Genomic DNA, 25,716 nt, shown 5'->3' with positions numbered 1-25,716 from the left:
TATCCATGTAGTTCTCTTTATTGTGGCAAGAATATTCAGATCCATAAGATTCAAGAAAAAATTTTAATATTGACATAAAAATAATAATACTTCAAGCATACTAACTAAGCAATCATGTCTTCTCAAAATAACATGGCCAAAGAAATTTCATCCCTACAAAATCATATAGTTTGGTCATGCTCCATTTTCGTCACACAAGAATGCTCTCATCATGCACAACCCCAATGACAAGCCAAGCAATTGTTTCATACTTTAGTAATCTCAAACTTTTTTCAACTTTCACGTAATACATGAGCGTGAGCCATGGATATAACACTATGGGTGGAATAGAATATAATGAGGGGGTTATGTGGAGAAGACAAAAATGAGAAAGTCTCACATCGACGCGGCTAATCAATGGGCTAGGGAGATGCCCATCAATTGATGTCAATGCAAGGAGTAGGGATTGCCATGCAACGGATGCACTAGAGCCATAAATGTATGAAAGCTCAACAAAAGAAACTAAGTGGGTGTTCATCCAACTTGCTTGCTCACGAAGACCTAGGGCACTTGAGGAGGCCCATTGTTGGAATATACAAGCCAAGTTCTATAATGAAAAATTCACACTAGCATATGAAAGTGAAAAAACAAGAGACTCTCTATCATAAAGATCATGGTGCTACTTTAAAGCACAAGTGTGGAAAAAGGATAGTAGCATTGTCCCTTTTTTGGCCTTTCTTTTTTTGGGGGGGGGGGGGCCTTACCTTTTTTTATTTGGCCTTTCTCTTCCTTTTTTGGGACAATGCTCTATTAATGATGATCATCACACTTCTATTTATTTACAACTCAAAAATTACAACTCGATACTAGAACAAGATATGACTCTATATGAATGCCTCCGGCGGTGTACTGAGATATGCAATGAACCAAGAGTGACATGTATGAAATAATTATGAACGGTGGCTTTGCCACAAATACTATGTCAACTACATAATTATGCTAAGCAATATGACAATGATGAATGTGTCATGATAAACAGAATGGTGGAAAGTTGCATGGCAATATATCTCGGAATGGCTATGGAAATGCCATAATAGGTAGGTATGGTGGCTGTTTTGAGGAAGATATAAGGAGGTTTATGTGTGAAAGAGCGTATCATATCACGGGGTTTGGATGCACCGGCGAAGTTTGCACCAACTCTTAATGTGAGAAAGGGCAATGCACGGTACCGAAGAGGCTAGCAATGATGGAAGGGTGAGAATGCGTATAATCCATGGACTCAACATTAGTCATAAAGAACTCACATACTTATTGCAAAAATCTACAAGTCATCAAAAACCAAGCACTACATGCATGCTCCTAGGGGGATAGATTGGTAGGAAAAGACCATCGCTCGTCCCCGACCGCCATTCATAAGGAGGACAATCAAAGAACACCTCATGTTTCAAATTTGTTACATAACGTTTACCATACGTGCATGCTACGGGACTTGCAAACTTCAACAAAAGTATTTCTAAAATTCACAACTACTCAACTAGCACAACTTTAATACCACTATCTCCATATCTCAAAACAATCATCAAGTATCAAACTTCTCTTAGTATTCAATGCACTTATATGAAAGTTTTTATTATATCCCTCTTGGATGGCCATCATATTAGGACTAAATTCATAACCAAAGCAAATTACCATGCTGTTCTAAAGACTCTCAAAATAATATTAGTGAAGCACGAGAGTTCATCTATTTCTACAAAATAAAAACACCACCGTGCTCTAAAAAGATATAAGTGAAGCACTAGAGCAAATGACAAACTACTCTGAAAAATGTAAGTGAAGATCAATGAGTAGTCGAATACTTATGCAACTATGTGAAGACTCTCCCATTTAATAATTTCAGATCTTGATACTTTATTCAAACAGCAAGCAAAACAAAATGAAATAAAATGACGCTCCAAGCAAAACACGTAACATGTGGTGAATAAAAATATAGCTCCAAGTAAAGTTACCGATGAACAAAGATGAAAGAGGGGATGCCTTCCGGGGCATCCCCAAGCCTAGGCTTTTGGTTGTCCTTGAATATTACCTTGGGGTGCCTTGGGCATCCCCAAGCTTAGTCTCTTGCCACTCCTTATTCCATAATCCATCAAATCTTTACCCAAAACTTGAAAACTTCACAACACAAAACTTAAAATAGAAAACTCGTGAGCTCCGTTAGCGAAAGAAAACAAAACACCACTTCAAGGGACTGTAATGAACTCATTATTTATTTATATTGGTGTTAAACCTACTGTATTCCAACTTCTCTATGGTTTATAAACTATTTTACTAGCCATAGATTCATCAAAATAAGCAAACAACACACGAAAAACAGAATCTGTCAAAAACAGAACAGTCTGTAGTAATCTGTAACTAACGCAAACTTCTGGAACCCCAAAAATTATAAAATAAATTGCTGGAAGTGAGGAATTTATCTATTAATCATCTGCAAAAATAATTAACCAAATAGCACTCTCCAATAAAAAATGTCAGCAATTCTCGTGAGCGCTAAAGTTTCTGTTTTTTACAGCATGATCGTAAAGACTTTCCCCAAGTCTTCCCAACGGTTCTTACATAAAAACTCAATCATAACAGAGGCTAGATAAATTATTTATTTCTAAACAGGAGCAAAAAGCAAGGAACAAAAATAAAGTTGGGTTTCCTCCCAACAAGCGCTATCGGTTAACGCCCCTAGCTAGGCATGATGATTTCAATGATGCTCACATAAAAGATAAGAATTGAAACATAAAGAGAGCATCATGAAGCATATGACTAGAACATTTAAGTCTAACCCAATTCCTATGCATAGGGATTTTGTGAGCAAACAACTTATGGGAACAATAATCAACTAGCATAGGAGGGAAAAACAAGCATAACTTCAAAACTTTAAGCACATAGAGAGGAAACTTGATATTATTGCAATTCCTACAAGCATATGTTCCTCCCTCATAATAATTTTCAGCAGCATCATGAATGAATTCAAAAATATAACCAGCACCTAAAGCATTCTTTTCATGATCTACAAGCATAGAAATTTTATTACTCTCTACACAAGCAAAATTCTTCTCATTTGGAATAGTGGGAGTATCATAAGAAACTCGGATACTATAAATTGTTTCCACATTAAAAGAGTAATGTTCAGAAAAGGGGTAACCATAATCATGACAAGTTTTATAAATATAATCACTACTTTTTATAGCATAAGTATCATCACAATAATCATCATAAGTAGGAGGCATGCTATCATCATTATAAATTTGCATATCAAAACTTGGGAGACTAAAAATATCATCTTCATTAAACGTAGCATCCCCAAGCTTGGGACAAACATTAATTGTAGCAAATATATTCTCAAAAACATCATCTTCATCAAACATAGCATCCCCAAGCTTGGGCCTTTTCATATCATAAGCATAATCACTCTCATCATTAATAGTATGGAAAGCACCAATAGTATAGCAATTATCATATTCTTCCAAGCAAGTGCCAAAAGGATTTTCAAGATCATAAGAAGTATCATTATCTTCCACAATTATATTTTCATGAGGCACAATAGTAATAGGAGCAGCATTATTTGGGAGATATATCTTTTTACCTCTCTTCCTCTTTCTTTTCTTCTTCTTCACTACATCGTGTGTGGGTTCAATCCTCTTTTTGGAGCTCCTTATTAATGAGATTGGTTGAATAGGAGGCTCCTCCTCGTTACCTGATTCATCATAAGAAATAATAGGAGGATATTGGGAGGTCTCTTCCCTTTCATTAGTATTCTATTCATCCTCTATTTGTTTTCTTTTCTTTATGTAATTGGCAATATAGGGGTTTTCAATGCAATTCACCGCACAATACATATAAATTTCCTCTAGATCAAAGCCAAGAAGTTTATCAAGGGCAAATACTGGAAGATAGTTAGTTATACGTTTCATTTCTTCATAACCCATAAGCAAACTAAGTTCGTTATGATGTGCAAGGGAAATCAAGTCATCACAATTTTTGGAAACGATTAGATCATGAAACAATTTGCATCAGATGGTTAAATGACCATGTTCATTGCAAAGCTCACAAGTATGACCAAGAAAATTCAAATTTTCAGCACATTCATCTAGCCTTTCTTGCAACAATTTAGTTTCTAAGTACTTATGCCTCTTGCAAAATCTATCTTCCCTAATTGGTGTGTACTTGCAAACCCAATGCACTCCACAAAAATTGACATGTTTACAGGAGAGATTTTCATCATAACTAGTGCAATCATCATTAGTACTATGGATATTCAAGGAATTCATACTAACAACATTGCAATCATGCTCATCATTCAAATATTTAATGCCAAACATTTTAATGCATTCTTCTTCTAACACTTTGGCACAATTTTACTTTCCGTCATACTCACGAAAGATATTAAAAAGATGAAGCATGTGAGGTAAACTCAATTCCATTTTTTTGTAGTTTTCTTTTATAAACTAAACTAGTGCTAAAACAAGAAACAAAAAGATTCGATTGCGAGATCTAAAGATATACCTTCAAGCACTCACCTACCCGGCAACGGCGCCAGAAAAGAGCTTGATGTCTACTACACAACCTTATTCTTGTAGACGTTGTTGAGCCTCCAAGTGGAGAGGTTTGTAGGACAGTAGCAAATTTCCCTCAAGTGGATGACCTAAGGTTTATCAATCTGTAGGAGGTGTAGGATGAAGATGGTCTCTCTCAAGCAACCCTGCAACCCAATAACAAAGAGTCTCTTGTGTCCCCAACACACCCAATACAATGGTAAATTGTATAGGTGCACTAGTTCGGCGAAGAGATGGTGATACAAGTGGTATATGGATGGTAGATAAAGGTTTTTGTAATCTGAAAATATAAAAACAGCAAGGTAACTAATGATAAAAGTGAGCGTAAACGGTATTGCAATGCGTTGAAACAAGGCCTAGGGTTCATACTTTCACTAGTGCAAGTTCTCTCAACAATAATAACATAATTGGATCACATAACTATCCCTCAAAATGCAACAAAGAGTCACTCCAAAGTCACTAATAGCGGAGAACGAACGAAGAGATTATGGTAGGGTACGAAACCACCTCAAAGTTATTCTTTCCAATCAATCCGTTGGGATATTCCTATAAGTGTCACAAACAGCCCTAGAGTTCGTACTAGAGTAACACCTTAAGACACAAATCAACCAAAACCCTAATGTCACCTAGATACTCCATTGTCACCTCAAGTATCCGTGGGTATGATTATACGATATGCATCACACAATCTCAGATTCATCTATTCAACCAACACATAGAACCTCAAAGAGTGCCCCGAAGTTTCTACCGGAGAATCACGACGAAAACGTGTGCCAACCCCTATGCATAGGTTCATGGGCGGAACCCGCATGTTGATCACCAAAACATACATCAAGTGAATAACGTGATATCCCATTGTCACCACAGATACGCGTGGCAAGACATACATCAAGTGTTCTCAAATCTTTAAAGACTCAATCCAATAAGATAACTTCGAAGGGGAAACTCAATCCATTACAAGAGAGTAGAGGGGGAGAAGAAACATAAGATCCAACTATAATAGCAAAGCTCGCGATACATCAAGATCGTATCACCTCAAGAACACGAGAGAGAGAGAGAGAGAGAGAGAGATCAAACACATAGCTACTGGTGCATACCCTCAGCCCCGAGGGAGAAATACTCCCTCCTCGTCATGGAGAGCACCGGGATGATGAAGATGGCCACCGGAGAGGGATTCCCCCTCTAGCAGGGTGCCGGAACGGGTCTAGATTGGCTTTCGGTGGCTACGGAGGCTTCTGGCGGCGGAACTCCCGATCTATTGTGCTCCCCGATCGTTTTAGGGTATATGGATATATATAGGCGGAAGAAATACATTTGGGGAGCCACGAGGGGCCCACGAGGGTGGAGGGCGCGCCCAGGGGGGTGGGCGCGCCTCCCTGCCTCGTGGCTTCCTCGTTGATCCCCGGACGTGCACTCCAAGTCTCCCGTATTGCTTTCTTTCCAAAAAATAACTTTTCCGAAGGTTTCATTCCGTTTGGACTCCGTTTGATATTCCTTTTTTTCGAAACCCTAAAGCAAGGAAAAAATAGAAACTGGCACTGGCACTGGGCTCTAGGTTAATAGGTTAGTCCCAAAAATCATATAAAATAGCATATAAATGCATATAAAACATCCAAGGTTGATAATATAATAGCATGGAACAATCAAAAATTATAGATACGTTGGAGACGTATCATCCCCTTCTGTCAATGGGATTGAGCACCGCAAGATTGAACCCAAAGTTAAGCACTTCTCCCATTGCAAGAAAAACCAATCTAGTTGGCCAAACCTAATCGATAGTTCGAAGAGACTTGCAAAGATATCAAATCATGCATATAAGAATTCATAGGAGATTCAAATAATATTCATAGATAACCTGATCATAAATCCACAATTCATCGGATCTCGACAAACACACCGCAAAAAGAGTATTACATCGAATAGATCTCCAAGAACATCGAGGAGAACATGGTATTGAGAATCAAAGAGAGAGAAGAAGCAATCTAGATACTAGCTATGGACCCATAGGTCTGTGGTAAACTACTCACGCTTCATCGGAGAGGCAATGGTGTTGATGTAGAAGCCCTCAGTGATCGAATCCCCCTTCGACAGGATGGCGGGAAAGGCCCCTAGATGGGATCTCACGAGTACAAAAGGTTGCGGCGGTGGAAAAGTGTTTTTGTGGCTCTCGTAGTATGTTTTGGAATATTTGAGAATATATAGGCGAAAGAAATAGGTCGGTAGAGTCACGAGGGGCCCACAAGGGTGGGGGCGCGCCTCTGTCATTGTGGCCGCCTCGTGGCTTTCCTAACATGCACTCCAAGTCCTCTAGATGTCTTCTGGTCTAAGAAAAATCATTGCAAAAGTTTAATTCCGTTTGGACTCCGTTTGGTACTCCTTTTCTACAAAACTCTAAAACAAGGAAAAAACAGGAACTGACACTGGGCTCTAGTTTAATAGGTTAGTCCTAAAAATCATAGAAAATAGCATAATAATGCATATAAAACATCCAAAACAGATAATATAATAGCATGGAACAATCAAAAATTATAGATACATTGGAGACAGATCAAGGTCTTGAAGCTTCGGCCGAAGGGTGTATTGGATGCGATGACAACTATATGCCAGGTGTTTGGTGACTTGCAACAGCGGCCTCGCCAAGTGGGGGCAGCAACACTAGTGGACTGCATTTTTGGTGGTACTCCTCGAGCATCGAGTCTCAATTCCTAGGGTGAAAACCCAAGGTCTCGACCATATTTGTTGTACTTGGCAATGGCCTTGTTGAAGGCATTGTTTTTGGGTGAACTCAAAAATTTTCCAGGGTGAAAACCCACGATCTTCGATCGGGAAACGACAACGCTTGTGTATTGTTTCCTTCTTGGGGGCATTGTTTTTGGAGAATTTTTTTGTAATCTGGGCGTTGTCTTTGGTGGTGGTTAGAGTGCTGCTGATGCTTGTGATTGATCACCATGGCAGGGTATTTTTTTATTTTTATTTTCTTTTTTGGCTGTCTGTATCCTTGATGTCTTTGGATATCTTATTGGTAGAGAGGTCGTGTGTAATTGGAGGCTTGGGGTTCCACGACCTTGATCTATTCACTTATACAAAGTTTGCTAAACATACATGGCTATTTCTACCTACATAGCTCATGTACGAGGGTCCTTCATGGAAGATACCATGAAATGAGATTCTTTTTTTTCAAATGCAGGTTCCCGCATAGTGCATAGCTAACTTGGCGTGCTAATCTGAAAGGGCAAGAAGGTTTGAAGGAGGGTATGTTGTGACAAATTGGGAATGCACATACTACATAGATACGACGTGATAAATGGGTGCAGGGCACGCCGCTAATGAAACCACTATGATGCATGTGAGAAACTCCGGTCCAACTTGTAGATGATCTTATCGATGAAAAACACGGGCGACTAGAACAATCCTTTCATTCATTAGTTGTTTACCCCATCAGATGAGGTGGCCATCCTTAATATTCCACGACCAAACAATCCAGCAAAGGACATTTGGTCGTCGGTATCGTAAAGAAATGACATTTGTTCTGTTCAATTGTTGTACAGAGAAATGATGGACACAAGGTACGGTGTGGTAGATGGACTGTCTAGTTTGTCTAATGGGGAAGAACAATTGAAAAGGCAACGAAATCTTAGGGTACAAGCCAAGTTAAGAGTATTTTGGTGGCGAGTAATTAAAAGCATCCTACCTTTCATATGCATAACTAAAAAGGCATGTGATGGGGTTATGTGTGTGCCCTATGTGTGGCCATGGGGAGGAAATGTTACTTCATCTGCCCTCATCACACATGAGCATGCAAGTTTATTCTTGGATTCTGCTTGAGAATATTTTGACATAAAAATCCCAAGGCTGCACCTGGAAACATGGTCAAGTGATATCTTCGATCCATATTTCCGGATGCAAGAAGGGCGCTATTAATGCTTCGATTATGTGGGCGATTTGGAGTAGCCGTAATGATACTCGTGATGAGGAGATGTACCATTCACAAAAATCAATGAATTGATTTATGAACTGAAAGCTTCTCTGGGAATAATTGATCAAGGGCAAGCCAAGGATGTGGATAGTCCTTACTACTTTAATAATACACAATTTGAAAGTCCAAGAAAATACTTCAATTTAATTCATGTTTCAGACTCATTTTGTTATCTTCAGATTAATGCAACATAAATATCTACTTAATGTGTAATATATATAATTAGGGGTGAACTTGTGAATGGGCACAGGAATGGAACTCAAACAAACAATCATATGCAGACAAGACATGTGTTTGTCTTTTATTCCCATGTTTGAACTAGTATAGTTCGGGTTCTTACATGATAGTGCATGTCACCTTATATTTTGAACGGTACAACGACCAAACCATGGACTAAGAACACGGTGTTTCATATATCTAGTACTAGAGTTCTTCTCTTCTCAGTTAGTACCGAAGATGCCAAATGGCGCAATGGTGGTCGAGCAATATGGAGGGATGTAGACATTGCACATTGCTGGTAGCGTCTGCAGCGCTAGGTTCCTTATTTCCTCGAGCTGGGGCAGATGTTGAGGTTGGACAAAGCCCTGGGCCTGTGGATTTTGCTGAGATGGCTGGAAGGAGCCCTGGCCTGATGGATATTGTTGCTGAGGCTGCTGGTAGGAGACCTGGCTCGACGGTTGTTGTTGTACTTGTTGTTGTTGTTGTTGATGCAGAATAATAGCATGAACGACATTGTGGATGGCTTGGCACCGCGACTGCTCGGGGATCTGCCACAGCTGCTGACAACATAATTGTTGCAACACTTGGTAACTACTTTGCTGCAATACTTGTGAGCTTTCATGCGCTATGTTGTGTTGTTGCAAGACGATGACATCCCTGCATGGAATCAGTTGTTGTTGCAGAATTTGTTGAAGGATTTGTTGTTGTAGTTGTTGTTGTTGTTGTTGTGCTTGTTGCTGCGAAATTGTTTGTTGTGGTTGCAGATGATGTGTTTGCGGTTGTGGATATGGTTGTTGTGGGGGAAATGGTTGCGGCTGCGGATATGGTAGTTGTGGCGGAAAAGGTTGCGGTTGTGGAAATGGTTGCGGCTGCGGATATGGTTGTTGTGCTGGAAATGGTTGCGACTGCGGATATGGCTGTTGTGGTGGAAATGTTTGTTGCTGCCCTGGAAATTGTTGTTGTTGCACCAATGGAACTTACTCTTGTGGTTGTTGCAGAGATGGATTTTGCGGCTGCAATTGTGGCACTGGAACTCTAACTGCAGTTGTGGCGGTGGTCGCCACGATAGCAAGGAGGGAAAGGATGAGAAATGTCTTCATGATGGATTTGTATTGACCAGTGCTTGCTTGGCTTGAATGATGCACTCTACTTATGAGAATGATGAATGAGGAAGGATGATCATCATGCAACAGGCCTATTTATAGCTGCTATGGCATTATCTCTTTCACAATTGGCATTTGCTTGTCTGGAAAGTGCTTGGATGCTTCCCAAAATCATATTTTGGTATGTTGTGTTTGGTGGCACTATCATTCCACCACAAAAAGGTGTGATAACACACATGACTCATCTTATTCACTTTACAGCTAAACACTAATCTAGGTTGCCTAATTTTCTAAAACTAAGTTTGTAATGTTATGCAAGTTGTTATGTGTAAAATAGATAAGCATTGCTTGCACAGAACTTAGTTTTTAATCTTGTGTGGCCTATTAAGATAGATGAGACTAGTAATGTAACTTGCTTTAGTAGGTCATGACTCATCAAATTCTTTTTACATGTCAAGTGTTGTAGTGTTCTAAAAGTTATTAGCAAACATCAATTTTGTAATGTTCTACAAGTTGTTACATGTAGACTAGATAGGCTTGACTTGCACACAAAAAAGATTGTAATCATGTGTGACATGTTAAGATAGATTAGATTAGTAATGTAGCTTGCTTTGATAGACCATGACTCATCAAATTGCTTTTACTTGTCGTAAGTGTTGTATATGTTGTACTCCCTCCATCTTAGTTTAGAAGTCTTGCATGTGTACCTAGATTGTTAATTTGATCAACTTAATAAGAGGCATACATTACAAAATATATATTTCTATTTTCTAATGATATAATTTATGTCAAACAATTTATTTTCTATAATTAAATTGACGACCTAGATGTTGGAAATATGCCCTAGAGGCAATAATAAAAGCATTATTATTATACTTCCTTGTTCATGATAATTGTCTTTATTCATGCTATAATTGTGTTATCCGGAAATTGTAATACATGCGTGAATAATAGACACCAACATGTCCCTAGTAAGCCTCTAGTTGACTAGCTCGTTGATCAACAGATAGTCATGGTTTCCTGACTATGGACATTGGATGTCATTGATAACGAGATCACATCATTAGGAGAATGATGTGATGGACAAGACCCAATCCTAAACATAGCACAAGATCGTATAGTTCGTTTGCTAGAGTTTTTCCAATGTCAAGTATCTTTTCCTTAGACCATGAGATCGTGTAACTCCCGGATACCGTAGGAGTGCTTTGGGTGTACCAAACGTCACAACGTAACTGGGTGACTATAAAGGTATACTACGGGTATCTCCAAAAGTGTCTGTTGGGTTGACACGGATCAAGACTGGGATTTGTCACTCCGTATGACGGAGAGGTATCACTGGGCCCACTCGGTAATGCATCATCATAATGAGCTCAAAGTGACCAAGTCTCTGGTCACGGGATCATGCATTACGGTACGAGTAAAGTGACTTGCCGGTAACGAGATTGAACGAGGTATTGGGACACCGACGATCGAATCTCGGGCAAGTAACATACCGATTGACAAAGGGAATTGTATACGGGATTGATTGAATCCTCGACATCGTGGTTCATCCGATGAGATCACCGAGGAGCATGTGGGAGCCAACATGGGTATCCAGATCCCGCTGTTGGTTATTGACCGGAGAGCGATCTCGGTCATGTCTACATGTCTCCCGAACCCGTAGGCAGGGGCGGGCCCACCTCAATTCAAGGGTATTCAGTTGAATACCCATTATTTTTGTGAAAAAACTAGGTATATATAGTCTATATACTATGTTGTATAAGGAAAAACGATACCAACACATCCAGAGTGTCGAGTTAAGCTTTTCAGCCCAAAAAGTGAGGCAGCCCATTGTCTATTTCTCCTCATCACCACGACCAGGCATGGCCCATTGGCCCAAGTCACTCGCACACATCCATCATCGCACAGAAAAAATTCCATTGATCAGAGCCAGGCACACGAACCGGCAGCGCCGCCCCTGTTCTCGAGTTCTCCACTCGCCGCACGCGACCCAAGCGGCCAAGCAACGAACCGCCTCCTGATCGGCACCGCACGGCGGCCAGGGTCCAGAGCTGCCGTCGCTTGATCGGCGATCGGTTGCAGGTACGCGCGGCGGCGGCTGCAGCGTGGACGCGCCCGACGAATACATCCCTGAATCCCTAATCCCTTGCCCCTTTTGGTTCTGAACTTTCTAATCTCTGTTGTAGGTGGCGGGTAGCAGGATTGCAGGAATCAATCTAATTTCAAAGCCACAACTCGAATTCAACTATCGAAGGTATAATCACTAATTAGATGTACTAATCACTTGACCCAGAAATTGGGCTCTCTCCTCTCATGCCCGTGTTCTAACTGAATTTATTTATCAGTGTCGAACTGAATTCAGGCAGCTAGGCAGCGCTTTTGCTCTCATATTGTCCAGGCAGCAGGCTGCAGTACAGGAGTGCAAGACTAAGTAAGTTAGTTTGACCACTAATCACTTGTCTTTCTTGTTTTAATATAGTGAAATTAGAGACTAGTTTGCAGTCAATTAAGAATTGTTTAGACATGAGAATTTACAATTTTCCATTCGAGTTTGTAATGAGAGAACGTTTATAAATTCTAAATTTGTTCCAGTGAGCGTTATGTATAATGATTAGTACTCTAAAACTTGAGCAACTTTACTTTTCAGGTGTAAAACATGAAGAGTAAGAATACTGGCACTACTAATTTGAGAGCTTTCATGAAAAGAGTTGCTGCAAAAAGAAAACAACCTGAACCAACGAGTGCTACCCCATCTTCCAATGAAAGTCAGATGCAATTGGTAATTTTTGAAGGGCAAAGTGGTAGTGAGACACACACAATACCACCTGAACCTGAGAGAGCTCCTCACACAGAGGCCCCAATAACAGAAGATGATGATAGTGATGATGACATTTATAACATCGTGCCTGATCCTGGGTTGAGGACTCCTATCTCAAGCTATGATGTTAATGAACGAGATTCAGTTAGAAGGGCCTACATTGCATTGGGACGATGTAAACCAAAGATGCGGAAGAAAGATTTTCCGCAACATGACTGCGGAGGTAAGCGTCGCTTCCAACCGGCTTGGTTTGATGAGTATAAGTGGCTTGAGTATAGTGTGGATAAAGATGCTGCATATTGCTTTTTTGCTATTTGTTCAAAGATAGTACTAAATTTGCTGGTGGAGATAGTTTTGTTAATGGAGGGTTCAGAAATTGGAATATGAAAGCGAGATTTCGTAAGCATGCTGGTGAGGTGAATAGTTCTCATTGTGAAGCCGAAGAGAAATATAATTTGTTCATCAAACCTAAAGCATCAATCCGTGAGGCCATTTCCTCACAGACCACACAGTACAAGGCTGAGTATCTAGCTCGATTAAAATGGTCACTTGAGTGCATAAAATTTATTTTGCATCAGGGGTTGGCTTTTCGTGGTCATGATGAGGGAAAGGATTCTAAAAATAAAGGAAATTTCCGAGAACTTTTGCAATGGCTGGCAGGCAACTTTGAAGAAGTTAATAAGGTTGTTTTAGGAAATGCTCCACAGAATTGTCAGATGATAGATCACAAGATTCAAAAACAGCTTATTAGTTCTTGTGCTCATGAAACAACAAAATTTGTCATAGAGGAACTTGGTGATGAGTGTTTCGCAATTCTTGCTGATGAATCTAGTGATGCATACCAACAAGAACAGTTAGCTCTTTGCTTGCGATTTGTCAATAAAATAGGGGAGCCGGTTGAAAGGTTTCTTGGTCTTGCTCAAGTTGAGGATACTACATCATTGACTCTTAAAGAAGCAATTCAGACCTTGCTTATGAAGTATCAACTGCCGATATCCAAGGTACGTGGGCAAGGGTATGACGGTGCGAGTAACATGAAGGGTCATGTTAATGGTTTGAAGAAACTAATCATGGAAGATTCTCCTTCTGCTTATTACGTTCATTGCTTCGCCCATCAGCTTCAACTAACCCTTGTAGCTGTTGCTAAGGAGAATATTGATTGCAAATGGTTCTTTGGGCACCTTGCATATCTGTTGAATGTTCTTGGGATGTCATGTAAAAAGATCCGCATGCTTCGCGTAGCTCAGGCTGAGTATATGATTGAAGCATTGAAACTAGGTGAAATTGAAGCTGGCCAAGGTTTGAATCAAGAGATGGGCCTAGCAAGGCCCGGTGACACACGATGGGGATCTCACTACAAAACGGTAATGCATGTTATGTCTTTGTATCCTTCAATCAGGAAAGTTCTCTTTAGGCTTGGGAAAGAAAGTAATTCGGCAGAGGCTTTAGGAGCTCAAACTATGTTGGAAGTATTTAAATCATTTGAGTTTGTTTTCATGTTGCACTTGATGAATGAAATATTTGGGTACACAAATGACTTAAGTAACGCTTTGCAAAAGAGGGATCAAGATATTGTGAATGCAGTTGATCTTCTCGAGTTCACAAAGGTACAACTGCAAGTTCTAAGAGAAGATGATGGATGGAAAGAATTCCTTGAGAATGTCACTTCTTTTTGTGTGAAGCACAATGTCAGATGTGTTGACATGGATGGGAAGTACAAGCCTATACAAAGAGCAAGAGCGTTCTATAAAAATGCCATGAATTACCACCGGTTCCATGCCGATATGTTTTTGGGTGTCATTGATAGGCAACTTCAAGAGCTTAATAACAGGTTTGATGAGGTAAACACGGAGCTACTTAGATGCACGGCATCATTCAGTCCAGCCAAGTCATTTTCTTCTTTTAATATTGATGACCTGGTTAAGCTTGCTGGGTTCTATCCTCATGATTTTGACTTTGAAGAAATGCACCAACTTCCTTTTCAATTGAATCTCTATATTACTGATGTGAGAATGATGAAAACTTCACAAACTTGAGAAGTCTAGCAGAGTTGTCTATGATGCTTGTTAGAACAGGGAGGGCTCTTCGGTATGATATTGTTTACAAACTTCTCAAATTGGTGCTAGTCCTTCCTGTTGCAACAGCCGGTGTTGAGAGGATATTTTCATCAATGAACTATATAAAAAAACAAGCTAAGAAGCAAGATGGGGCAAAAATACTTGAATGGTTGCTTGGTCACATTCATTGAAAGGGATTTCTTCTTGCAAGTTAAGGATGAGGACATTATCACACATTTTCAAAGCATCAAGGATCGCAAAGTTATCCTGTGATTTGTAAGTTTTTATCGATCCTATATATATTTTAGATTTTACGATTATATGTTGAACAATGCTTTTTACTTCCATATGGTGAACAATACCAAGTTATGATCAATTTTTGTGAATATAATATATTATGTGGTATCTTTTATATAGTTTAGAACTAGTACAATATGCTTCTGTAATTGATTATACGCCTGAAAGGAAGGCCATAGACTTTCAAAAAAAATTCAAAATTTGAATACACAGTCTTGAATTCCTGGGCCCGCCCCTGCCCGTAGGGTCTACACACTTAAGGTTCGGTGACGCTAGGGTTGTAGGGATATGTATATGCAGTAACCCGAGTGTTGTTCGGAGTCCTGGATGAGATCCCGGACGTCACGAGGAGTTCCGGAATGGTCCGGAGGTAAAGAATTATATATAGGAAGTGCTATTTCGGCCATCGGGACAAGTTTCGGGGTCACCGGTATTGTACCGGGACCACCGGAAGGGTCCCGGGGGTCCATCGGGTGGGGCCATCTGCCCCGGGGGGCCACATGGGCTGTAGGGGGTGCGCCTTGGCCTATATGGGCCAAGGGAACCAGCCCCAAGAGGCCCATGCGCCTAGGGTTTCAAGGAGGGAAGAGTCCCAAAGGGGGAAGGCACCCCTAGGTGCCTTGGGGGGGATGGACTCCTCCCTTGGCCGGCGCCCCCCTAGGAGATTGGATCTCCTAGGGCCGGCGCCCCCCCCTTGGCCCTCCTATATATAGTGGGGAGATGGAGGACCTAACCCCCCACGCCTTTGGTGCCTCCCTCTCCCTCTCCAACACATCCTCCTCCTCCATAGTGCTTGGCGAAGCCCTGTCGGAGTACTGCAGCTCCACCAACACCACGCCGTCGTGCTGCTGCTGGAGAAATCTTCCTCAACCTCTCCTTCCTCCTTGCTGGATCAAGAAGAAGGAGACGTCACGCTGAGCGTACGTGTGTTGAACGCGGAGGTGCCGTCCGTTCGGTGCTAGGATCTTTGGTGATTTGGATCACGTCGAGTACGCCTTCCTCATCCCCATTCTTTGAATGCTTCCGCGCGTGATCTACAAAGGTATGTAGATGCAATCCGATCACTCGTTGCTAGATGAACTCATAGATGGATCTTGGTGAAACCGTAGGAAAAAATTTTGTTTTCTGCAACGTTCGCCAACAGTGGCATCATGAGCTAGGTCTATGCGTAGTTCTCTTGTACGAGTAGAACACAAATTTGTTGTGGGCGTTGATGTTGTCAACTTTCTTGCCGCTACTAGTCTTATCTTGCTTCAGCGGTATTGTGGGATGAAGCGGCCCGGACCAACCTTACACGTACGCTTACGTGAGACCAGTTCCACCGACTAACATGCACAAGTTGCATAAGGTGGCTGGCGGGTGTCTGTCTCTCCTACTTTAGTTGGAGCGGATTCGATGAAAAGGGTCCTTATGAAGTGTAAATAGAAGTTGACAAATCACATTGTGGCTTTCACGTAGGTAAGAAAACATTCTTGCTAGAACCCTGATTCAGCCACGTAAAACTTGCAACAACAATTAGAGGACGTCTAACTTGTTTTTGCAGCAAGTGCTTTGTGATATGATATGGCCAAAGTTGTGATGAATGATGAATGATCTATATGTGATGTATGAGATGTTCATGCTATTGTAATAGGAATCACGACTTGCATGTCGATGAGTATGACAACCGGCAGGAGCCATAGGAGTTGTCTTTATTTTTTGTATGACCTGCGTGTCATTGAGAAACGCCATGTAAATTACTTTACTTTATTGCTAAACGCGTTAGCCATAGTAGTAGAAGTAATAGTTGGTGAGCAACTTCATGGAGACACAATGATGGAGATCATGATGATGGAGATCATGGTGTCATGCCGGTGACAAGATGATCATGGAGCCCCAAGATGGAGATCAAAGGAGCTATGTGATATTGGCCATATCATGTCACTATTATTATTTGATTGCATGTGATGTTTATCATGTTTTGCATCTTGTTTACTTAGAACGACGGTAGTAAATAAGATGATCCCTCATAATAATTTCAAGAAAGTGTTCCCCCTAACTGTGCACCGTTGCGACAGTTCGTTGTTTCGAAGCACCACGCGATGATCGGGTGTTAGATTCTAACGTTCACATACAACGGGTGTAAGACAGATTTACACATGCAAACACTTAGGTTGACTTGACGAGCCTAGCATGTACAGACATGGCCTCGGAACACAGAAGACTGAAAGGTCGAGCATGAGTCGTATAGAAGATACGATCAACATGAAGATGTTCACCGACGTTGGCTAGTCCGTCTCACGTGATGATCGGACACGGCCTAGTTAACTCGGATCATGTTATACTTAGATTGCAGGAGGGATGTTTATCTAAGTGGGAGTTCATTGAATAATTTGATTAGATGAAATTAATTATCATGAACTTAGTCTAAAATTTTACAATATGTCTTGTAGATCAAATGGCCAACGTAGTCCTCAACTTCAACGCGTTCCTAGAGAAAACCAAGCTGAAAGACGATGGCAGCAACTACACGGACTGGGTCCGGAACCTGAGGATCATCCTCATAGCTGCCAAGAAAGATTATGTCCTACAAGCACCGCTAGGTGATGCACCTGTTCTCCCTGCAGAACAAGACGTTATGAACGCTTGGCAGGCACGTACCGATGACTACTCCCTCGTTCAGTGCGGCATGCTTTACAGCTTAGAACCGGGACTCCAAAAACGTTTTGAGAGACACGGAGCATATGAGATGTTCGAAGAGCTGAAAATGGTTTTCCAAGCTCATGCCCGGGTCGAGAGATATGAAGTCTCCGACAAGTTCTTCAGCTGTAAGATGGAGGAAAATAGTTCTGTCAGTGAGCACATACTCACAATGTCTGGGTTACATAACCGCTTGACTTTACATAACCGCTTGACTCAGCTGGGAGTTAATCTCCCGGATGACGCGGTCATTGACAGAATCCTTCAGTCGCTTCCACCGAGCTACAAGAGCTTTGTGATGAACTTCAATATGCAGGGGATGGAAAAGACCATTCCTGAAGTATTTGCACTGCTGAAATCAGCAGAGGTAGAAGTCAAAAAGGAACATCAAGTGTTGATGGTGAATAAAACCACTAAGTTCAAGAAAGGCAAGGGTAAGAAAACCTTCAAGAAGGACGGCAAGGGAGTTGCCGCGCCCGGAAAGCAAGCTGCCAGGAAGAAGCCAAAGAATGGACCCAAGCCCGAGACTGAGTGCTTTTATTGCAAGGAAAGTGGTCACTGGAAGCGGAACTGCCCCAAGTACTTAGCGGACAAGAAGGCCGGCAAAACGAAAGGTATATGTGATATACATGTAATTGATGTGTACCTTACCAGTATTCGTAGTAGCTCTTGGGTATTTGATACCGGTGCAGTTGCTCACATTTGTAACTCAAAACAGGAGCTGCGGAATAAGCGGAGACTGGCGAAGGACGAGGTGACGATGCGAGTCGGGAATGGTTCCAAGGTCAATGTGATTGGCTTCGGCACGCTACCTCTACATTTACCTTCGGGATTAGTATTAAACCTTAATAATTGTTATTTAGTGCCAGCTTTGAGCATGAACATTGTATCAGGATCTCGTTTAATTCGAGATGGCTACTCATTTAAATCCGAGAATAATGGTTGTTCTATTTATATGAGAGATATGTTTTATGGTCATGCTCCCATGGTGAATGGTTTATTCTTAATGAATCTCGAGCGTAATACTACACATGTTCATAGTGTGAGTACCAAAAGATGTAAGATTGATAATGATAGTCCCACATACTTGTGGCACTGCCGCCTTGGTCACATAGGTGTCAAACGCATGAAGAAGCTCCATGCTGATGAACTTTTAGAGTCTCTTGATTACGAATCATTTGACACGTGCGAACCGTGCCTCATGGGTAAAATGACCAAGACTCCGTTCTCAGGAACAATGGAGCGAGCAACCAACTTATTGGAAATCATACATACTGATGTGTGCGGTCCAATGAGTGTTGAGGCTCGCGGTGGCTATCGTTATGTTCTCACCCTCACTGATGACTTGAGTAGATATGGGTATGTCTACTTAATGAAACACAAGTCTGAGACCTTTGAAAAGTTCAAGGAATTTCAGAGTGAGGTTGAGAATCAACGTGACAGGAAAATCAAGTTCCTGCGATCAGATCGTGGAGGAGAATACTTGAGTCATGAGTTTGGCACACACTTAAGAAAATGTGGAATAGTTTCACAGCTCACGCCGCCTGGAACACCTCAGCGTAATGGTGTGTCCGAACGTCGTAATCGCACTCTATTAGATATGGTGCGATCTATGATGTCTCTTGCCGATTTACCGCTTTCTTTTTGGGGCTATGCTTTAGAGACTGCCGCATTCACTTTAAATAGGGCTCCGTCGAAATCCGTTGAGACGACACCGTATGAATTATGGTTTGGGAAGAAACCTAAGCTGTCGTTTCTAAAAGTTTGGGGATGCGATGCTTATGTCAAGAAACTTCAACCTGAAAAGCTCGAACCCAAGTCGGAAAAATGCGTCTTCATAGGATACCCTAAAGAAACTATTGGGTATACCTTCTACCTCAGATCCGAAGGCAAGATCTTTGTTGCCAAGAATGGATCCTTTCTAGAGAAGGAGTTTCTCTCGAAAGAAGTAAGTGGGAGGAAAGTAGACATTGATGAAGTATTACCTCTTGAACCGGAAAATGGCGCAACTCAAGAAAATGTTCTTGAGGTTCCTGCACCGACTAGAGAGGAAGTTAATGATGATGATCAAGATACTTCTGATCAAGCTCCTACTGAAATTCGAAGGTCCACAAGGACACGTTCCGCACCAGAGTGGTACGGCAACCCTATCTTGGAAATCATGTTGTTAGACAACGGCGAACCTTTGAACTATGAAGAAGCGATGGCGGTCCCGGATTCTGACAAATGGCTAGAAGCCATGAAATCCGAGATAGGATCCATGTATGAAAACGAAGTATGGACTTTGACTGACTTTCCCGTGGAGCGGCGAGCCATAGAAAATAAATGGATCTTTAAGAAGAAGACAGACGCGGATGGTAATGTGACCATCTATAAAGCTCGGCTTGTCGCTAAGGGTTATCAACAAGTTCAAGGGGTTGACTACGATGAGACTTTCTCACCGGTAGCGAAGCTAAAGTCCGTCCGAATCATGTTAGCTATTGCCGCATTCTACGATTATGAGATATGGCAAATGGACGTCAAAACGGCATTCCTTAATGGTTTCCTTAAGGAAGAATTGTATATGATGCAGCCGGAAGGTTTTGTCGATCCTAAGAATGCTGACAAGGTGTGCAAGCTCCAACGCTCGATTTATGGGCTGGTGCAAGCATCTCGGAGTTGGAACATTCGCTTTGATGAGATGATCAAAGCGTTTGGGTTTACGCAGACTTATGGAGAAGCCTGCGTTTACGAGAAAGTGAGTGGGAGCTCTATAGCATTTCTCATATTATATGTAGATGACATACTTTTGATGGGAAATGATATAGAACTCTTGGACAGCACTAAGGCCTACTTGAATAAGAGTTTTTCAATGAAGGACCTTGGAGAAGCTGCATATATATTAGGCATCAAGATCTATAGAGATAGATCAAGACGCCTCATAGGTCTTTCACAAAGCACTTACCTTGATAAGATATTGAAGAAGTTCAATATGGATCAGTCTAAGAAGGGGTTCTTGCCTGTGTTGCAAGGTGTGAAATTGAGCTCGGCTCAATGTCCGACCACGGCAGAAGATATAGAAGAGATGAGTGTCATCCCCTATGCCTCAGCCATAGGTTCTATTATGTATGCCATGCTGTGTACCAGACCTGATGTAAACCATGCCGTAAGTTTGGTAGGAAGGTACCAAAGTAATCCCGGCAAGGAACACTGGACAGCGGTCAAGAATATCCTGAAGTACCTGAAAAGGACTAAGGAAATGTTTCTCGTTTATGGAGGTGACGAAGAGCTCGTCGTAAAAGGTTACGTCAACGCTAGCTTCGACACAGATCTGGATGACTCTAAGTCACAAACCGGATACGTGTATATTTTGAATGGTGGGGCAGTAAGCTGGTGCAGTTGCAAGCAGAGCGTCGTGGCGGGATCTACATGTGAAGCGGAGTACATGGCAGCCTCGGAGGCAGCGCATGAAGCAATTTGGGTGAAGGAGTTCATCACCGACCTAGGAGTCATACCCAATGCGTCGGGGCCGATCAAGCTCTTCTGTGACAACACTGGAGCTATTGCACTTGCCAAGGAGCCCAGGTTTCACAAGAAGACAAGGCACATCAAGCGTCGCTTCAACTCCATTCGTGAAAATGTTCAAGATGGAGACATAGATATTTGTAAAGTACATACGGACCTGAATGTAGCAGATCCGTTGACTAAACCTCTCCCTAGAGCAAAACATGATCAACACCAGAATTCCATGGGTGTTCGATTCATCACAATGTAACTAGATTATTGACTCTAGTGCAAGTGGGAGACTGTTGGAAATATGCCCTAGAGGCAATAATAAAAGCATTATTATTATACTTCCTTGTTCATGATAATTGTCTTTATTCATGCTATAATTGTGTTATCCGGAAATCGTAATACATGTGTGAATAATAGACACCAACATGTCCCTAGTAAGCCTCTAGTTGACTAGCTCGTTGATCAACAGATAGTCATGGTTTCCTGACTATGGACATTGGATGTCATTGATAACGAGATCACATCATTAGGAGAATGATGTGATGGACAAGACCCAATCCTAAACATAGCACAAGATCGTATAGTTCGTTTGCTAGAGTTTTTCCAATGTCAAGTATCTTTTCCTTAGACCATGAGATCGTGTAACTCCCGGATACCGTAGGAGTGCTTTGGGTGTACCAAACGTCACAACGTAACTGGGTGACTATAAAGGTATACTACGGGTATCTCCGAAAGTGTCTGTTGGGTTGACACGGATCAAGACTGGGATTTGTCACTCCGTATGACGGAGAGGTATCACTGGGCCCACTCGGTAATGCATCATCATAATGAGCTCAAAGTGACCAAGTGTCTGGTCACGGGATCATGCATTACGGTACGAGTAAAGTGACTTGCCGGTAACGAGATTGAACGAGGTATTGGGATACCGACGATCGAATCTCGGGCAAGTAACATACCGATTGACAAAGGGAATTGTATACGGGATTGATTGAATCCTCGACATCGTGGTTCATCCGATGAGATCATCGAGGAGCATGTGGGAGCCAACATGGGTATCCAGATCCCGCTGTTGGTTATTGACCGGAGAGCGATCTCGGTCATGTCTACATGTCTCCCGAACCCGTAGGGTCTACACACTTAAGGTTCGGTGACGCTAGGGTTGTAGGGATATGTATATGCAGTAACCCGAATGTTGTTCGGAGTCCCGGATGAGATCCCGGACGTCACGAGGAGTTCCGGAATGGTCCGGAGGTAAAGAATTATATATAGGAAGTGCTATTTCGGCCATCGAGACAAGTTTCGGGGTCACCGGTATTGTACCGGGACCACCGGAAGGGTCCCGGGGGTCCACCGGGTGGGGCCACCTGCCCCGGGGGGCCACATGGGCTGTAGGGGGTGCGCCTTGGCCTATATGGGCCAAGGGCACCAGCCCCAAGAGGCCCATGCGCCTAGGGTTTCAAGGAGGGAAGAGTCCCAAAGGGGGAAGGCACCCCTAGGTGCCTTGGGGGGGATGGACTCCTCCCTTGGCCGGCGCCCCCCTAGGAGATTGGATCTCCTAGGGCCGGCGCCCCCCCCTTGGCCCTCCTATATATAGTGGGGAGATGGAGGACCTGACCCCCCACGCCTTTGGTGCCTCCCTCTCCCTCTCCAACACATCCTCCTCCTCCATAGTGCTTGGCGAAGCCCTCTCGGAGTACTGCAGCTCCACCAACAGCACGCCGTCGTGCTGCTGCTGGAGCAATCTTCCTCAACCTCTCCTTCCTCCTTGCTGGATCAAGAAGAAGGAGACGTCACGCTGACCGTACGTGTGTTGAACGCGGAGGTGCCGTCCGTTCGGTGCTAGGATCTCCGGTGATTTGGATCATGTCGAGTACGCCTTCCTCATCCCCGTTCTTTGAACGCTTCCGCGCGTGATCTACAAAGGTATGTAGATGCAATCCGATCACCCGTTGCTAGATGAACTCATAGATGGATCTTGGTGAAACCGTAGGAAATTTTTTTGTTTTCTGCAACGTTCCCCAACACTAGATACACGTGGAAGACTTGTAAACTGAGATGAGGGAGTACAAGTTTTTAACACTTATCTGCTTAGTATGGCTTGCAATGTGTGTGCATGCCAAGGTATGTGTAGCTTCTATTCGTTTGTAGATCTTATTTTGTTTTACGGGAAATCATGCAAATGATCATCTACGATAACACTTGCGAGTGCAGTTGCAACAATGTTGGCAGGGTCAGAGGGAGGTTGTGGGATGGCATGAGTTCTTGTGACAACCTATAGTTCATTATGTTTTTTTGGGTAGTACCTATAGTTCATTATGTGTGAAAAGATACGTGGTATGTTTTTCATGCGTGCAAAAAACTTATGTCTTTAAATTTGCAAACTGGCCCTGTCTGTTCTAAGGGCTGCTACTGGTGGCCAATTTAAAGACATGTGGTGCATTGGGCCTTGGACGCAGCAGATAGCCCAACTAGGCTCACTCAGAAGAAAAAAAAACTCCCATGGGTCGCTCCCTTGCCGACCTCTCTCCTCTCTTGCGAATTGGGCACGCCGCACACCCACTCCCCTCCACGCACCACTCCCCTCCCTTCCCCTCCCCTCATGCGTCCTAGCCGCCAACCACCTCCTATTCCTCACGCCGCCTCACCACTGGCGTCTACCCTTATCCTCTCCCCAATGCCGTTGACCTCATCGCTCACCATCTCCTCCCCATCTCATCTAAAGAGAAGACAGAGATCTTTTTTTTCTCGAATACAGAAGAGGGAGATCGACCAAGTCATGGCGGCGACCACATCCGCCACGGGCGCAACCACCTCGCCGAATAGAAGATAGGATATATAGATAGATTAAGACGAGGCACAACCCTTAGTTTGCACCATAACTAGCTAAAATTCGGAAATGTTAAACGAGTATTTAAAAAAATGTTAATCAAGAATTGGGAAATTGTTAAATGTGTATGTTAATAATGTTGACCATGTAATAAAAATGATAAAAATATATGATCAAGTATATAGAAATGTTAATCCAGCATTTGAAAGAAATGTCGAACAAGGGTCTGAAAAAGTTAATCAAGCGTTTGGAAAATGTTAAATGTGTGTGAAAAAAAGGTTGACCATCTATTAAGAAAATGTTAATCAAGCATTTAATATTTTTTTGTAAAAATGGAAAAAAATGTTAACCATGTATTGAAATTGTTAATATTGTATTTGAAAAATGATAATCAAGCATTTTAAAAAATGTGTATACAAAAATGTAGGCCATGTATTGCAAAAATTGTTGGTTTGTATTTGAAAAATGTTAGACGTGTATTAGAAAAATATTGTTGACGTATACAAAAAATGCACAATAATAACCAAAAGAACAAAGAAAATAAACAAAAGAAAAAAAATGAAAAAATGAAGAAACGAGTGCAAAAAAGAATGAAAAAAATGAAGAAGGAAAAAAAAACTCAAAGAAAACCGGCTTGAATCGGCTGAAGTACGACGCGCACCTACAACTTATCACGAACGGGACTTGGTCGGGCTGGTAGCAGCACCCGCTGTCACCTTTGAGACCAGGAATCGATCCTGGTTCCCCCTTTCCTCAGCTCTTTTTCTAACTATATGCGCGCGTGAGTGGGCCGGCCCAATATGACGTGGGGAGAGTCGAAATCACTAATTAAGGAGTACTCGTTGAAAAAAACACTCCATTTTTCCAGGTCGCGACAAGTGGCGCATATGCAGCGTGTCACTTGTCGCAACCTGGGAGTTTTTCCTTTTTTCATAGATCCGTTTATTCAAAACGTTTTATCTTTTGAACCGTGCGTCCAAATCTCGAACGTTTTCATCATTGGATTCCTCGCGTTGAGATCTTTAAAACTAGATCCCATGTTGATAGGTTTTGACAAACTTTTTTTTCACGAAAAAAATCGGATAAAAAACCCGGACGGAAAAACCAAAGTGGGAGCATAGTTTTTTTCCTTTTCAAAAGAGGCACACCCATGCCTCTCGCGAAATCACACGGGTGCCTTTCGTGGAAGCAAAACCGTGACTCTCGTGAAAGAAAAAAACCAGAAAACACGTTTTTTTTCGTTTCCGAGAGGCACGGCCGTGACTCTCGTGAAATCACAACTGTGCCTTTCGGGGGAGCAAAACCGTGACTCTCGCGAAATAAAAAAAACAAAAAACGCGTATTTTTTTCCGTTTCTGAGAGGCACGGCCGTGACTCTCGCGAAAGCACAACCGTGACTCTCGCGAAAGAAAAAAAACAGAAAACGCATTTTGTTTTTCCTTTTCTGAGAGGCACGGCCGTGACTCTCGCGAAAGAAAAAAAACAAAAAACGCATTTTGTTTTTCCTTTTCTGAGAGGCACGGCCGTGACTCTCGCGAAAGCACAACTGTGCCTCTCGCGGAAGCATAACCGTGACTCTCGCGAAAGAAAAAAAACTGAAAACGTGTTTTTTTCCCGCTTCCGAAAGGCACGGCCGTGACTCTCGCTAAAGCACAACCGTGCCTC

General features: G+C 42.2%; 2 pseudogenes; one reads left to right on the top strand and one right to left on the bottom strand.

Annotated features, from left to right (window-relative positions):
• Nucleotides 1-8,832: 8,832 nt before the first annotated feature.
• On the bottom strand, nt 8,833-9,954 carry LOC125516421 (alpha/beta-gliadin PW1215-like; annotated as a pseudogene).
• A 2,580-nt stretch (nt 9,955-12,534) lies between these two features.
• On the top strand, nt 12,535-15,026 carry LOC147963595 (uncharacterized; annotated as a pseudogene).
• The last annotated feature ends 10,690 nt before the right edge of the window (nt 15,027-25,716 follow it).

Source organism: Triticum urartu, chromosome 6A, assembly GCF_056163025.1.
Source record: "Triticum urartu cultivar PI428250 chromosome 6A, HENAU_Tu73, whole genome shotgun sequence".
Taxonomy (NCBI): domain Eukaryota; kingdom Viridiplantae; phylum Streptophyta; class Magnoliopsida; order Poales; family Poaceae; genus Triticum; species Triticum urartu.
This window is presented reverse-complemented; position numbering and strand designations above follow the sequence as displayed.